Source organism: Phyllostomus hastatus, unplaced genomic scaffold (assembly GCF_019186645.2).
Source record: "Phyllostomus hastatus isolate PE091 unplaced genomic scaffold, TTU_PhHast_1.1 phas_contig_118, whole genome shotgun sequence".
Classification (NCBI taxonomy): Eukaryota; Metazoa; Chordata; class Mammalia; order Chiroptera; family Phyllostomidae; genus Phyllostomus; species Phyllostomus hastatus.
The window spans coordinates 10,398,363-10,415,970 of NW_025333543.1; the positions used below are offsets into that span (position 1 = coordinate 10,398,363).

At 33.0% G+C, this 17,608-nt stretch overlaps 1 pseudogene; it reads left to right on the plus strand.

Annotated features, from left to right (window-relative positions):
• Positions 1 to 3,443: 3,443 nt before the first annotated feature.
• Positions 3,444 to 17,608, plus strand: part of LOC123824337 — a 103,209-nt pseudogene continuing 89,044 nt past the window's right edge.

Sequence of the window (17,608 nt, forward strand, 5' to 3'; positions counted from 1 at the left end):
TTTTTTTTTTTCCTTTGGGAATCTGCCTCTGGTGATGTCAAATGTTGACCCTGTCTGAACTTAGGTAGCCTGTTCAATACTTCCAGTGATCTGCTATCACTGGCTGTCTCCTTCAATTGTTAATGTGGTCCCTCTACATTCAGCAGTCAAGTTTAAGCACCATAGGGTAGGGCAGAATCTCTCCTATGGTGGGGGCTATTGTTTCCAATCAGGTAGCTGCTTCTTAGAGGGGAGTGGTTGCCTGAGCAGGATGATTGCTGCGTATGGGGGTTTGCTCAGCACTGGATCCCAGGGGCTACTTTCTCAGTTCTCTCCCCAAAGCCCCTTACCCAGTCAGTCCTCAGGTGTCTCCACCCTGCTCTGCTCTTGCTTTTGCCTGAGTCCCAGGTAAGTGGCTGCGAGTGAAAATTTGTGTCTTGGCCCTTTAAATAAGCCCTTGCATCTCCAACCATCTGTCTCTGGCAGAGAGCAACCCTGCTGCTTTTTCCACTGGTTGTTATCTGTGTACTTTTTGGGCTCTGGTGTTCTAGGCTGGGATTCCTAGGTTATGGTTTAGACCCTGATTTTCTCAGGGGATCCAACTGGCTGTTTAATTATCCCACCACCACTGCTGCCCATGGATGTCCAGAAAGCTCTCTCAAGTCTCCACCACACTCCTTACTAGATCAGTTGTGCTGTATGTCCAGAGTTACATGCTTCTCTCTGGCTATTGTTCAGTTGTTTGTTCAGGGTGGTTTCTCCACAATTGAGTTGTAATTCCAGATTGGTCTGAGAGGAGGTCAATGTGATTTCCATTCACTCCTCTGCCATCTTCCCTCCATGAGCAGGAGATTCTTAACTATCACTTTTACTTTCTCATTAAGCATCTTTAATTTTCAATAAAAATGTAAAACACTTTCATTTTCTAATTTATTAGAATCACGTAGTTTGTGTCTTCCATAGATAGTTTGGAAATATGAAACTGGTTTTCTACTTTGAAGCCCATGAAAGATATAGCTTTTAGTCATCATCAGAGTGAGTAGTGGCAATAACAAAGCATACTGAAGAAACAGATTTAAGAACATCAGAAACAGTAGCTCTAGGATCAAAGCCCCAGTAAAAAGGATTTCGCTTATCTCACCTGCTATACTATATTTAAAACAATATATTCTGATATATGTTGTATTTTTGTTGGCAAAAAGGTAGCTTGCATGCAAAAAAATAGTATTTTTCAAAGTGTGAGTATTTTTGTACTCATTTTCAATTTTTTATCTGATTTTTTATCTGCCTACATTCTGTTCAAATAAATGTGTCCTAATATTAACCCACCTGTGAGTAAATTCCCTCTTGAACAAATACCATATAACAACCTTAACTTAATGTCTTACCAGGTAGCTTATAAGAACAGTTCTTTGATAATTTGATTATAATGAATTCCATAAATGAAAAGTACAATTCCAATTTATATGTTTATGGCCATCGACAGATGAATGGATAAGTAAACTGATATAGGCATACAAAGGAATATTCAGCCTTAAAGAGGAATAATTTCTGAGAAAAGCTAAAAACACATGAACCTTTAAATCATTAATTTTAAGTAAAATAAACTAATCATAAAAGGACAAATATTATATGACTCCACTTATATGAGATACCTAGATTATTCAAATTCATACAAACATAAAATGGAATGGTGGTTGCCAGGGGCTGCAAGGGGATGAGAGGAAGAATTATTTACTGTTTAATAGGTACAGAATTTTAGTTTTGCAAAATGAAAAAAGTCCTGAAAATGGTTGTACAAAAGTTAAAAAAATATTTAATTCTACTGAGCCAATTCTTTTTAAATTTTTTATTTATTATTGTTCAGTTACAGTTGTCCTGTTTTTCCCCCATTGCTCATGCCAATGCTTAAAAAGTCAAATTTAATGTTATGTATATTTGAACCAAAATTTAAGTTATTAACTACTATACAGGTCCATATGGGAGTAAATCTCTAAAATAAAGATATTTGATATTTATAATTTAATGCAGAATAGTGACTGAAAGCAATGAAAGAAACTGGTGTTGAAGAAAAGATTGAAGGAACAAGGACTAAAGTGGAGCTATATTTCAAAGAAGGTAGATGGAAAATGTTTTTAATCAAAAGAAAAGCTCCATATTTTTCTTGTGAGACAGAGATAAAAGGAAATATGTAGGCTAAGAGTATAGGGAATTCATTGATAAAAGAAAAATGAGCAGAAGAATTCACAGAGAGAAAATATAGAAATCAGAAGGGGAGAAGGTCATGAGCAGGAACAGAACTAAGGAAGAATGAAAAGAGAATAAAATAAGAAAAATATGAGAATTACAGTTTCTGTTAATATGCATCATTAACAGGGAGGACAGAACACCAGATGCTGAAACCCCATGATTCCGGAAGGTCCAAGATGGTAGTGGAGTAGGTGGAAGCTATACTAGTCTTCTCCCAGGACAAAATTGGAATTACAATTAAAATACAGAGCAATTGACATGAATAACCAACTAATGACTAACTGAACAGAAGTCTTTTAACCAAGGATTTACAGAAGCCAAATAAAGAATGGTAGGGAAATCAACCTCATGATGAGCCTTCCAGCCCAGAACACAGGAGGTGGAAAAAGGTACCCGCACAACATTTGGTTGTGAAAATCATTGGGAATTCTGTCTTCCAGGGAGAAATAGAAGTTAGTTAGAGACAAAGCTGCCCTCTTAAAGGTCTAACACACAAAATCTTGTTCACAGCCACTTACCCTGGGTTCCAGTGCAGGGAGGGCAAAGCACATTAGAGTTATGTGAAGAGAGACTGGGGTTTGTGGCTTTGGGGAGAAAGCTGAAGGGACAGCTGCCAAGATCCCCATACTGAGTCTTTCTCCCACACTACAGAGGACATCTTGCTTGGGTGGAGCACTTCCCACCATAGGACATCAGCCTAGAGGATGCAATAGCCTCAACATCTGGAGTCTCTGTCACCCTGCCCTTCTGAGATCACATCATGCTGAAGAGTTAGCTGCCTGGACAGGGGTATAGAGGTCTGGACAGATTCAGGGGGCATGGGCAGTGGCTGAGTTGTGTGGCTCTGGGCTGGGGATCATTATAGCAATGAAGACTCAATTAAAACAATGTCCATGCAAGGAACATTGCTGGGGCACATAGCTAAAGTGAACAAAAAGATTGTAACACTGGATACCATGTAATGTCTACTACATAGACACCCCTACAAGACTGAAATACATAGCATAACTAACTAATACAAAACACACACAACCAGAGGCAGCCAAAACAAGGATAAATAAACCTGTCCCAAATGAAAAAGCAGTAGAAATCTCCAGAAAATGGTTGAACAAAATTAGGGGAAGCAATTTACTGGATATAAAGATCAAAACAATGATAATAAAGATACTCAAGAAACTCAAAACCACAAGGAACTTAGTGAAAAACAGAATAGCATGAAGGAAGACATAGAAACCATAAAAAAAGGTCAGGCCAAAGTGAAGACTACAATATCTAAACTGAAGAATACAGTTGAAGGAATAAAGAATCAGTTGGATGAAGCAGAGTATCAAATCAGTGAACTGGAAAACAAGGTAGCAGAAAACACTCAATCAGAGCTGTAAAAAGGAAAAAAATAATTTAAAAAATGAGGATAGTTTAAGGGACCTTTGGGACAACATGATACATAACAATGTCTGCATCATAGTGGTACCAGAAGGAGTTGAGAGAGCAAGGGATAAAGAATCTATTTGAAGAAATGATGACAGAAAATTCCCCTAACCTGGTAAAGGAAAAAAAAACAAAGACGCAAAACACCAGGAAGTACAGAGAGTCCCAACCAAGATAAACTCAAAGAGATCCGCACTACGACACATAATAACTAAATGGCAAATGTTAAAGACAAAGAGAGAATCTTATCAGTAAGGGAAAGACCACCTACAAGGGAGTTCCCATAAAACTGTCAGCTGATTTCTCAACAGAAAGTTTGTAGGCCAGAAGGGACTAGCCTGAAATATTCAAAGTAATGAAAAGCAAGGACCTATAATCAAGACTACTTTAACCAGCAAGGCTCTCATTTAAAATTTAGGGAAAGATAAAGAGAACCCAGACAAGAAACAGCTAACAGTTCATTATCACCAACAGCGTATTATAAGAAATGTTACTGTCTTTATTGAGAAAAAGAAGAAAAAAACAGGTGCATAGATATGAAGAATAAAATTATATGCCCTGAACAGTGTGGCTCTGTTGGTTGGGCATCATCTCACAAAGTGAAAGATTGCCATTTCATTCCTGGTCAGGAATTATTTGGGTTGTAGGTTTGTCCAGGTTGGGTCTCATATGAAAGGCAACTGATCAATGTTTCTTACATCAATGTTTCTCTCTCTCTTTTTTTTCCTCTCTTTCCCTCTCTCAAAAAATAAGTAAATAAAATGTTTTTAAAAAGAACAAAATGGCATTAAATACCTGCCTTTTGATAATCACTTTAAAAGCAAATGGCTTAAATGATTCAAACAAAAGATATAGAGCAGCTCATTGTATGTGCTATCTACAAGAGATGCATCTCAGAATGAAAAATACACACTGAAAGTGAAGGTATGGAAAGTACAAAATACATTATGTACATGGAAAAGAAAAACATTTGGGTAGCAATACTTATATCAGACAAATTAGACTTTAAAACAAAGGCTGTAGTAAGACACATAGTGATAAAAGGAACAATCCAACAAGAGCATAAAACACTTGTAAACATTTGTTTTCCCAACATAGAAGCATCTAAAAATCTAAAGCAATTCATGATGGACACAAAGAGAGAGATCAAAAGTAAAAAAAAAAAAGTCATTATAGTGGATTTTAACACTCCATTGATATCAATGGATAGACCTTTCAGAAAGAAAATCAACAAAGATACAGGAGCCTTAATAGAAACACTAGATCAAATAGAATTAATTGATATCTTCAGAGCATGTGACCCCAAAGCACCAGAATACAGTCTTTTCAAGTGCACATGGAACATTTTCTAGGAGAGTCTACATATTAGGATGCAAAGCAAGCCTATACATTTAAGACAGTTGAAATTATATCAAGCATTTATTTGACTGTAATGATGTGAAAGAAATCAATCATAAGAAAATAATAAAAATACATAATGACACTGAGGCTAAATAACATAGAACTAAAACATTAATGGTTTAACAATGAGATCAAGGGAACAATCATAAGTAACATTGAAAGAAATGAAAATGAGAACACAACAACCCAAAATCTAATGGACCCAGCAGTTCTAAGAGTAAAATTCATAGCATTATAAGCCTACCCCAAGAAACAAGAAGAATGTCAAAAAAAATCTTACTTTACATTTAATGAACTATAAAAAGAATAACAAAGTAACTTTTCTTTCTGAAAGTGAGTAGAAGGAAGGAAAAATAAGTGAAATATTTTAAACAAACAAAACAAAATATCAGTGAAACCATGAGCTTTGTCTTTGAAATGATAAACAAGACTGACATTTCACCAGACTCATCAAGAAAAAAAGGAGAGAACCCAAATAAATGAAATCAGAAATAGAAGAAGAGAAGTAACAACTGACACCACAGAAATACAAAGGTTTGTAAGAAAATGTTACAAACAACCATATGCCAACAGATTGTACAATCTGGATGATATGGATAAATTCTTAAAAAAAAAACAACAGGCTTCCAAAATAGAATAAGGAAGAATCAGATAAACTGAATAGGCTAATTACAACTAATGAAACTGAAGTAGTAATAAAAAAATCCCAAATGAACAAAAGTCCTATACTAGATGACTTCACAGTTGAATATTACCAAATGTTCAAAGAAGAACAAACACAAATGCTTCTCAAACTATTCCAAAAATTCCCAAAGGAGGAAACACTCCCAAGCTCATTTTACAAGGCCAGCATTACCTTACTTTCAAAACAAGATAAAGGCATTACAAAGAAAACACTTATATGCTAATGTCTCTGATGAACATAGATGCTAAAATTATCAACAAAATATTAGCAAAGTGGGTCCAGCAATACATTAAAACTATATACCATAATCAAGGTATATATATTTTGGGGATGAAAGATGACACAGTATCAGAAAAACAATGAATGTGTTAAGGCAAAAAAAATAGAAGAAGAAGAAAAGAAAAGAAGAAGAAGAAGAAGAAGAAGAAGAAGAAGAAGAAGAAGAAGAAGAAGAAGAAGAAGAAGCAGAAGAAGAAGAAGGAGAAGAAGAAATCACATAATCACATCAATAAATGCAGAAAAAGCACTTGATAAAATCCAGCCACATTTGTGATAAAAACTGTCCATAAATTGAGAATAGTGGAAACAGACCTCAACATAATAAAGGCCATATATTACCAACCCACTGCCAGCATCATAATCAATGGGCAGAAAATAAACTGTTTCCCTTAATTTCAAGAACAAGAGAGGGATGTCTTCTTTTAACTCTCTTATTCAACATATTACTAGAAGTCATAGCCGCAGAAATCAGAAAAGAAGAAATAAAAGGCATCTAAATTGGAAAGGAAGAAATAAAACTGTCAAATTTGCAGAAGACAAGATACAGTATACAGAAACCCTAAAGGTTTCACCAAAACTGCTAGAACTGATAAATGGTTTCACTAAAGAGCAGGATACAAAATAAATATCCAGAAATTGGTGGTATTTCTATACACTAATAATCAACTATTAGAAAAGAAAGCTAAGAAACAATCCCATCTAAGTGCATATAAGTACTTAGGAACAAATTTAACCACAAATGTAAAAGACCTATACTTGGAAAATTATAAGACACTGAAGATATAAACTGAAGAAAATTCAAATAAGTGGAAACATATATCATTTTCATGAATAGGAAAAATTAACATCATTAAAATATCCATACTACAAAAATCATCTATGGATTTAATGCAATTTCTGTCAAGATACCAATGACATACTTCACAGAATTAGAACAAATATTCCATAAATTTATATGGAATGAAAAAAGACCCTGAATAGTCACAATAGTCTTGAGAAAGAAGAACAAAGTTGGAGAAATCATGCAATCTGACATCAAACTATACTTCAAGGCCATAGTAATCAAGTGAAATAAGACAAGTGGTGAAAGACAAATACCGTATGATCTCACCTATAGGTGGAACTGAATCAACAAAACACACAAACAAGCAAAATATAACCAGAGACATTGAAATTAAGAACAAACTGACAGTAACCAGAGGAGGGGGAGAAGGGGTAATGGGGATGAAAGGGGGAAGGGTTGTCAAGGAACACGTATAAAGGACACATGGACAAAGCCAAAGGAGGGTAGGGTCAAGGGTGGGAGGTGGGGATGGCTGGGGTGGGGGGGAGTGGTGGTGGGGAAATGTAGACAAATGTACTTGAACAACAATGAAAAAAAAGAAAAAAGGACAGGATGATACTGGCATAAAAACATACATATAGATCAATTAAATAGAATAGAGAACTGAGAAATATACCCATAATATGCCTTTATGGTCAATTAATATTTGACAAAGAGGGCAAGAATATACAATGGTGTATAGACACAATCTATTCAAAATATGGTGCTGGAAAAACTGTAAGTTCACCTGCAAAAAATGAAACTGCACCATTTTTTATTTTATGCCATGCACAAGAATAAGATCAAATAAATTCAAAACAATTAAAAATTATAAAAAATAGGTAGTAAAATCTTGAACATTTCCTGTTGCAATATTTTTTTCTGATGTATTTCCTGAGGCAAGGAAAATAAAAGAAAAAATGAACAAATGAGACTACAACAAACTGAAAAATTTTTGCACAGCAAAAAAAAATCAACAAAATGAAAAGACAACCCACTGAATGGGGGAGAAGTCATTCACCAATACAAATACATTGATAAGTGGTTAATATTCAAAATTTGTAAAGAATTTATGCAACTTAACACCCAAAACACAATCCAATTAAAATATGGGCAAAGCATCTGAATGAACACTTCTCTAAAGAGAACATACAGATGGCCAATAAACATATGAAAAATCCTCAGTGTCTCTAATCATCACAGAAAAAAACACAATGATGTTATCATCTCATGCCTGTCAGAATGTCTATCATCAAGAAATCAACAAACAAGTGTTGACAATGATGTGATTAAAGGAAACCCTCTGTTGGTGGGAATGCAGATTGGTGCAACCAGCTTGGAAAATAGTAGGGAGTTTCATAAAAAATTAAAAATGAAACTGCCTTATGACCCAGCAATTCCACTTCTGGGAATATATCAGGAGTAACCTGAAACATTGGTTCAAAAATGTATATGCATCTCTACGTTCACTGCAGCATTATTGACAATAGCCAAGATTTGGGAGGAAACCAAGTGTCCACCAGTACATGACTGTATAAAAAAGCTGTGGTGCATATACACAATTGAATACTACTTGACTGTGATAAAAGAAATAAATCTTACCTTTTTTGACAGCATGGATGGACCTGGAGAGTATTTATGCTAAGTGAAATATGCCAGTCAGAGAAATACTAATACCACATGATTTCACTTATTTGTTGTGTCTAATAAATAAAACAAACAAAATCAAAACAGACTCACAGAAATAGAAAAGAGACTGATAGCTGTCAGAGGGGAGAGGGTTGGGGAGCTGGGTGAAAAAAAGTGAAGGGATTAAGTAAAAAAGAACAAACAAACAAACTCAGAGACACAGATCATAGTATGTTGATTACAAGAGGAAAGGAGGTCTGGGGGAGGTAAAAGAGGATAAAATAGGGACTAATGGTGATAAAAATAGACTTGATAAAACATAAAGAGCTACTAAGATATGAAAAAAGAAAATAAATGATATTTTGGATGATGAACACAATACAATGTACAGATAAGGTATTACAGAATTGTAAATTTGAAACTTATAAAAGTTTGTTAACCAATGTTACCCAATAAATTTAAGTTTTAAAAACTTAAAAAAGAAACCCCATGATTCCAACTGAAATGCTAATAATATAGTTTATCAGGGGAAAAGAGAAGTTTACACTAGACTCACAATATCCAACATTGGTAATATCTACCCACATGTGACTATTTAAACATAGGAAAATTAAATAAAATATCAAATTCAGTGATTTAATGGCACTAATTATATTTCAGGTACTTAATAACTAGGTGTTGCTGATGGCTACCATATTGGGCCATGTAGGTATGAACATTTTCATCATAATCATAAGTTCTATTGGATATAGCCCTAGATGCATTTATTTTAAGGGTGGAAAACAATGCATTATATAGTGGCTTGTAATTACTGTGTTTTACTATGCATTGGATAGTGTACTAAGCAATTCATATACATGATTGAATTCAGTCCTCACAAAGATCTTTTGAAATAGGCCCTATTAGATTTCCATTTTACAGATGACAAAACAGATTAAGAGAGACAAATAACTTGTTTTAGATCACACCGTAGCAGATATAAGATTGAACCCAAGGATTTTCTAACTCTAAGGACAGAAGAATGAGGAAGAAGACTAATATTTCAAAAGTGATAATATCTGGGTAGTTTAAAGCTGAATTGCTGTTCCTTTGGATAATCAGAATACAGTGACAAGTAACAAGAATGGAATGACTATACACAAAAATATTTATTAATGAAAATAAAATATCTATACCATATTAAACTTCCAATTTGAAATGTTTTAAATTAGAAAGTTCAAAAAGTTAAGTAGTCATACCAACTTTAACTTACCCACCTTACTCTGTAAGTTCCTATCAAGTAGGAAAGTTAGAGTTGGCACAGAAAACACCACAACACTGCTATATGATGGTCTCAAAGACACTTATAAACATTCATTCATTAATAGTCTTTTTTATATAAAGTGCATCAAAATTTACTTAACAGCATACAAAAACTGAAGATCAAAGAAAAGACAATTGCATTGCTCTCTAACAGATTCACATCTCCTACTATTTAAAAAGAAAAAAGAGAGAGTAATCTTTTATACACATTCACCTTCTTATTTCTTGTACCAAGCTGAAAACCATCTCCTATTGTTTTATTGTCAAAGATATGGAGCTCCTCTTCCACCCACTCTTTAATTTTTTTCTTTATGTATTCAGCTAATTGCCTGGGAATGTCTTTAAAATATCATTACAATAACTTACTTGTGCAGTTTTAACCACTCATATTAACTGGTATAAACCTCATCCTTTCTTTAAAGGATATGTGACCTCATTTTAAATTAGGAAAAATAAAACTAAAATCTGAAGGGGTTTTTTTTGGTGTTTAATTAAAAGTTTTAAAACTGAAAGGTATAAACTTCTTGGCTCTGTATAGTGATTTTTATTCTTAAGCTATTAAAAATAAAGCTATTATTTATTTCTATATACTTAAAACATAAAATACTAGGCTAGAAAAATCAGGTCAGTTAAATGGTTTGTTCAGCACAGTATTTCATTTTAAGAGAACCAGTAGAGGATATTTTATGTGCTTATAACTTTTTAGATATTTTTATAAATTATTTACTATTTAATGGCTTCAAAATAATTTGCCCCCAATAACTTACTAGGATGTATCACTCAAGAATGTAGGCACACCCTTTCAGAACTTGTTTATATTTTTCAATTAGTGTGCTTTACTATTTTCTGAGCTAGTGTCATGTGTGTCACTGTCTATTCATCAAAAGGCCTTCCCTGATTCAAGAGAATGAAGGAAAACATTTTGCATGAGAGAGGCTTCCAAGTCACATTGTAAAAAGAGATCTATTCAAGGATGGGAGAATTTTATGACCATATTTTGTCACCTATCAGATGGAAATCTATTTCTTAAGATGAATTATTTTCAGACTTCTTATAAATGATTATTTAGAGTTTGTTGATTTAATATTATCACAAGGAAAACCTATCACTGAGAAGGCCATCATTTTATAATTCTGTATTTAAGCTTTATTCCCCCTTCTATGTGAGGTTTCCAGTTCTTTTTACTTCTTTGACCCAATGATTTTATCAATTTATTCACTATTAATCATCCTCTCCCAACATACACACATTTAAGTTCCTTCTTCTATTGAAAACTTTTTTTTTGTGGCTGAGAAATCATATCTACAAAAGCTGTTTGTCATAGACTCTCTGAACAGGGCTGAATTGAGAAGTTAGTAGGTGCTTATGAGAATCAAACATCTTTCTCTGGCCATTATTATGCTCTGGTTAAATATTTCAGTCCTATTCAAAGAATAACTATATGGAAAGTGATTTTATGAGGATTTTAAAGAGATTTTTTTACATCAGAAATGAAAGATAAAACTTAACCTAATTGGCCCAAAGCAGACTTTTTAATGGCCTGTTTCAATATAAACAGCTTTAATATCTCTTGAAATATTTTTTGTAAAATTTGCCTGAAATATATGCTTGCTAAACATCTTTTTTTTACTTTTTTTTTACTGAGTAATAATCTTCACATCATATTTTATTAAATATAAGGTTCAACTGTAAGATACATTATTATTTTATGAACTGTTAAAAAGGGGAAAATTGTACCAAATGTTGTAAATACCATTGATTGTGAAACACATTCTATTTTCAAGTATGGAAAAATATGAACAAAAACAAATGTGTTTTACAATTGATAAGCTATGATGTATGTTATCTAAGCTGATTTAATTATCAGTGATCCTGAAAGAAACTAATAAACTTTAAAGACTCAAAATAACTGGCTTATATGACAAACCCCTGAGAATCTTTTTGTCTGGTTACTCTTTTTTAATTTTCAAAATGTTTTTTAATTTTATTTTAATTGTTCAAGTACAATTTTCTATCTTTTAATCCCATCTCAGCCCACCCACCCAGCCCTCTTCACCTCCTTCCCATTTCCACCCCTGCCCTAGTTTTTGTCCACGTGTCCTTTATACTTGTTCCTGTAAAGCCTTCCCCTTTTTCCCCTGAAATTCCCTCCCCTCTCCCCTCTTGACACTGTCAGCCTGTTCTCTATTTCAGTGTGTTTGGTTATATTTTGCTTGTTTGTTTGTTTTGTTGTTTAGGTTCTTGTTAAAGGTGAGATCATATCATAGTGGTTAGTACTCTACATTGTTAAACATCTTTGAGTTTTGAATTCTGCTGCTGTTTATCAATGACTTCTTAACCTCATCTGTATTCTTCCAGTTATTCTACTTCTGTTCATTGGTGGAAATGGTCATCAAAATGTAGTAAGTTGATTGAAGAGTCTCAGATACTACTTTACAATATATTTTCTCCTTTTATAAAAGATGTACATTACTTTGTAAGATAACAAATTCAGAAAAATCCAACTGGGACCTCAAACATATCTTCAACAATATATGAATTTTATACTAAGTAGGACTAAACTATTATCATCTTCAAGTGGAAGCCACATTCCCATAAGAAATGAGATACTAAACTATTAATAGTTGACCCATGTTTTTTCTGTCTGGTAAGAACCCTTAAATTCCATCACAGTTTAAACACTGTAAAACATTACAATTTATGTTCATATAAATGAAACTAGCTGTTCAGCTAATCTACTAGTCAGTATTTCTGATGTTTCTAAGATGGAAAACTTCACATTGGATCTGAGAAAAAGACAATGTCAAACAATTTGTAAGTCAAAGATATTGTAATACACACTGATATAAGATGTTTACTTTTTAAATGTTATGGCAGCAAACTGAATATTTATGATAAGTAAAATTACCTATTTTTAAGTAGTGGCTTTTTCTCTTTTAAAGTTTTAGGGTGTGCACATTGTATTGTCTTTGTTACTCTCTTGAGATCCTTCCTTTCAGTCTCTTATACTGTTCCATTATACTTGGGCCATACCAGGACTTCTATATAGCCTATACAACTACTGTTTCTTATGCTCTCTCTTGAAGAGATGGTTCTATAATACTGTTTCTCTTTTTCATAATTGACATACTTGATCAATCCCTGGATTTGTGTTCTTGCTTTGCAAAGGGACAATATTCAATCATGAAATAACTACCAAATACAGTACAATATACAGATTAAAACACATAATTCTGCAGCAAATTCTATTGTTTCGACCTTGAAAATATACCCAGAACTCAACCTCTAGAATTATCATCAACCATTACTTCTACCACAACCATCTAGATCCAAACCACCATCATCCTCAATCTGGATTACTATAATAGCTTCCTAAGTAGTCTTTCTGTTTTTTCTTTCAACCCTTGTCTATACTCAATAAAGCAGCCAATATGATGGTTAACAAATAAGTGACATTATGTTTTAAAATCACTCTTCTCAAATTCCTTCCATAGTTTTCATTCTAAGGGGTTAAACAACAAAGTGCTTAAATCATCTAGAATTTCTCATAGGATTTGACTCTTCTTTATTTCTCTGGCTTCTTCTCCTATCACTCTTTTTTTATCTTACTAAGTGGGCTCTAGCCATGCTTCCCCCTATTGTTTAAACACATAAAGAATTTTCCTACTTGAAAGAATCTGCACTTGCTACTCCATCTCCCAGGAATATTTCCCCCCAAGATCATTGTATCTATTTGGCTCACTTCTTTCATGTCTCTACTTAAATGTGACTTTATTAGAAAGACTTTCTTTGTTTACTCTATATGTAATGGTAAACACCACTCTTCCCCAACCTAGGCACTCCTTTTGCCCTCTTACCCTACTTTACTGCTCATCAACAACGGTCTAACATTCCACACATATACATTAAGTCACATAGAGCACGGACACTGTATTATATACTGCTGTATACCCGGTACCAAGAAGAGTGCCTGAAACATAGGATAAAATCAATAAATATTTATGAATGATGAGTTAAAATTAAGTTTGAACCCATTTTATATAAGGTGTTTGACTTTGGGGGAAATAGTCCTTCTGTATTCTGTTTACTCATTATAAATCAGAAATATAATAATAACAACATATTATCAGGCCTATTTATGTAATGTGAGGAGAAAAACAGTTAGTACATATAGCTTGCTTAAAATAGTGCCTAGCATAAAATAAGTCTTAAAATTAAGTTTCAGCTATTGCTAATCTTAGTAAACCTATTAAGTTAACGCTATATAGCCACATTCTCTACTAGAGACAAGGATAGAAGTAAAAAATAAAATGACTCAATATTTTCCTTTCCTTTCTCTTTATCCTTATAGTTTTGTGGGTATTTATTTTAAAAACTCAATTGTGACCAACTGTAAGCAAAACTGTAAGCAACTGTAGGCAAATGTAAGCAACTTAAGCAACTGTAAGCAAAAATTCAAGTGTTCTAAATTAAAAACAACATGTTTTCCAGTAACAGGGAGACTATAATCTGAATGAATATACATTGAATTTTTTTCATTTATTTTATGTATCTTTATTTATTTTTATAAAAGGTACTTCCAAAAATTTTAAAATATACTCAATTCATTTTCCACTTCTTAATTATCATATGTCTTTCTTGCTCATTACTATGCAATGATTGCAAAGCCAACTACCCTCTTATCCTCAAAGAACTTCTAGCTCAGGAGTGGACTGTAAACATGCAAAACAAGTGAATTATCAGTTATGATGGGTATTATGTGAGAATCATACTCAGTAGAGATAAGACTACTATTTGTTTTGGACCCAGGAAAGGCTCATCAGTGAGGAGGCAGGATACCAGTAAGAACAGTACTGCTTAAACAGAAATGATGATTCACTTAGGCAGTTGCAAAAGGAAAGGAGGGGAGAAGGGGGCAATATAAGAAGTCTTAAGAAAATAAAATAAGTAAGAAGTTTTCATCAACTGGGACTGTAAAAAGAAAAATAAAACAAAGATTAGCATCCCTATGCCTGACTTGGGCAAATGTTGCTGCTCTCAAGACAAGCTGCAGAAGGTAAGGAGTTTTGGAGTGCAATATAATGGATCCATGTACTTTTATAAGGTTGAATTTTACAAGTCTGTGAGATAAGCAAGGTGTGTGAGATATGCATGTAGATAATGAGATACTCAAGTGGAGAGCTTTAGAGAAAATGTTGGGTTATAAAATAGATTCAAGTATTTGGAATATAAACATAAATAAAATAGGCATACTGATAACAAAACCATTATACAGAATATATGGAAGAATGGGAAGAAAACCATCTCCAACCATGTTTGAGCAAAGGCGTAGCTATAGAATTCTGACAATTTGTTATGAGATTATTTCATGACACATAGTGATAAAAATACACAAAAAAGTTGTTTTCTGACTGACTCATTTCACTGAATATAATATCCTGCAGGTTCATCCATGGTGTTGCAAATAATAAGATTTCATTATTTTTTTATGCATAAGTAATATTCCATTGTATATATGCACCACAATTTTTTTTTATCTAGTCATCTATTAATGGGCATTTGCATTGCTTCCATATCTTGGCTACTGTAAATAATGTGAGGTAGAAGAACTGGTTGAAAGAAGTGATGGGATTAAGAAGTCCAATTTTGTACTTACAAAATGCTCATGGGGATATAAGGTACAGCATAGAGAATATAGTCAATAACACTGCAATAACTAGTAGAGTGCCAGATGATTACTGGAAATATTGGGGGGGATACTTTGTAAAGTGTATGATTGTGTAACCACTGCCAAATATATTTATATATTTAATTTATTCAAGAAATATTTATAGGACTTGATAAATATTTCTAGAATAAATTGACAGTAATTGTTTGAACATTAGTTTCTTTAAACTATATGTGTGTGTGTGTGTGTGTATAGTGTATATATATATATATATATTACACATATCATGTATATAAAGCCTTGTAAAGTATCTGGCCAATAATAAATATTGCTTCTCTTATATTGTGTTTCCTTGACTTTGCTTAATGGTTTAAGATTACACCTGAAGAAGAATCTAAGTATGATTTTTAAATTGGAGAAACACATTATTAAATGGAATAAGATGAAGATTTCAAGTTTAATAAAGGTAAGGTTTTTATTTTGTTCACTATCCCTAACACAAAGGCTTACTCCAATAAATATTTATTAAATAAATTGATTAAAATATGCTTTGAAGAATATTCTCATTTAAAGTGATAAGTTAGCCTTATTGAAAGAACAAATCTTGTTTAACATTAAGATATACTTTGTAGTACCTCCAATGAGATTGTTTCTGAATATCACAGTTAAAAAGATATTCTGTATCATTTTATATGAGTGTGAACAATTTTGGCTTTCAAAGTCTATTATTTCAGATCTACAGTGTCACATATGTTCAATAAATCTTTAAACTTCTTTTAATGCCAAAGAGAAATCACATGTATAGTCTGTCTGTGAATATCTCATATTTTGTGTTCTTAACTCATTCTTACAATTTCTTCAACAATAACCCTTTAGCACAGTTTGTCTGAGTGTATTTCAGAAAATAAAATGCTTATAAGTTTTAGGAAATTAAACCTTTTTCCATGTTCTTTTTAATAGCATAAATCTCACATACTTATAAAACTTAAAAGTGTATAAATATTATGAACTTATACATGATATGTAAGTCTTCTTACAAAGATGAAAACAGAAGACAACTCAGTTATAAAACTCACATGGAATCTTCAGTGTTATAAGTAATATCCATTTTTATTTGTAAGATTTATTATTTTGAAAACTAAAACAGTAAGAACACTAAAATGCCAAATATGTGAACTACCAATGGACAATAGTCCTATTTTAAGTTTCAAACAGGAGCTATGATTAAACATCATTATCCCTGTATTTTTTTCACACTACACTGATTATTGGAAATGTTTCACTGGTTATACAAATATGCATAGCTTCTTAAGCTTTAAAAGTATATAGTGTCAGTTATAGGAATGTGTGAAGCTTCAGATAATAAAAAGAAAACATCCACATATTCCATATATAATGAAATAGCTGGGTCTTCTACAGAAAATTGGCTGTGTATTTTTTGCATTTACCTTCTATTTTTCTCATTTGTATTAATGGATATATATATATATATATATATATATATATATATATCACTCTGGATATTTGAGTATCACCTATGTTCAAGCCACTGTGCAATTCATTTCGTAGAGTAAAAAAAAGGCATGGATGACAATATTAACATCAGATAGAGTGGAAATAAAGGCAAGGAAAAATAAACTGAGCCAAGAGGGTAGAAAAAAGATACATTCTATGGCCAAAAAAAGTCATTAAAGTTTACAAATGATAAAAGTAAAATATATGTATAAAGATAACTTTGAAAGGGAAGATGGCGGAAGAGTGAAGGGAAGCCAAACTAACCTCCTCCCAGGATCAATCTGGAATTAGAACTACATTGTGGAGAAATCACCAGGAATAAACAACTGAACAATATCAAGAGAAGAGCTTTATAACCTCAACAGAGAGAAGAAGCAGCTTCAGCATTAACTGACTGGTAAGGAGTGTGGTGGAAACTCCAGAAGCCTGCTGGGTGCCCACATGCAGCATCACCAGAGGGATAATTAAGAACTGGCTGGATCCTCCTGAAAAAAACAGGGTCTAAACTTTAAGCTAGGATCCTCAGCCTAGATCACCAGAGCCCAAAAAGAACACAGATGGGAGTAAAAGACAGAAAACTGTACTTGAACAATGATTACAATAAAATTAGAAAAAAAAAAGAACATAGATAACAACTGGTGGCAAAAAG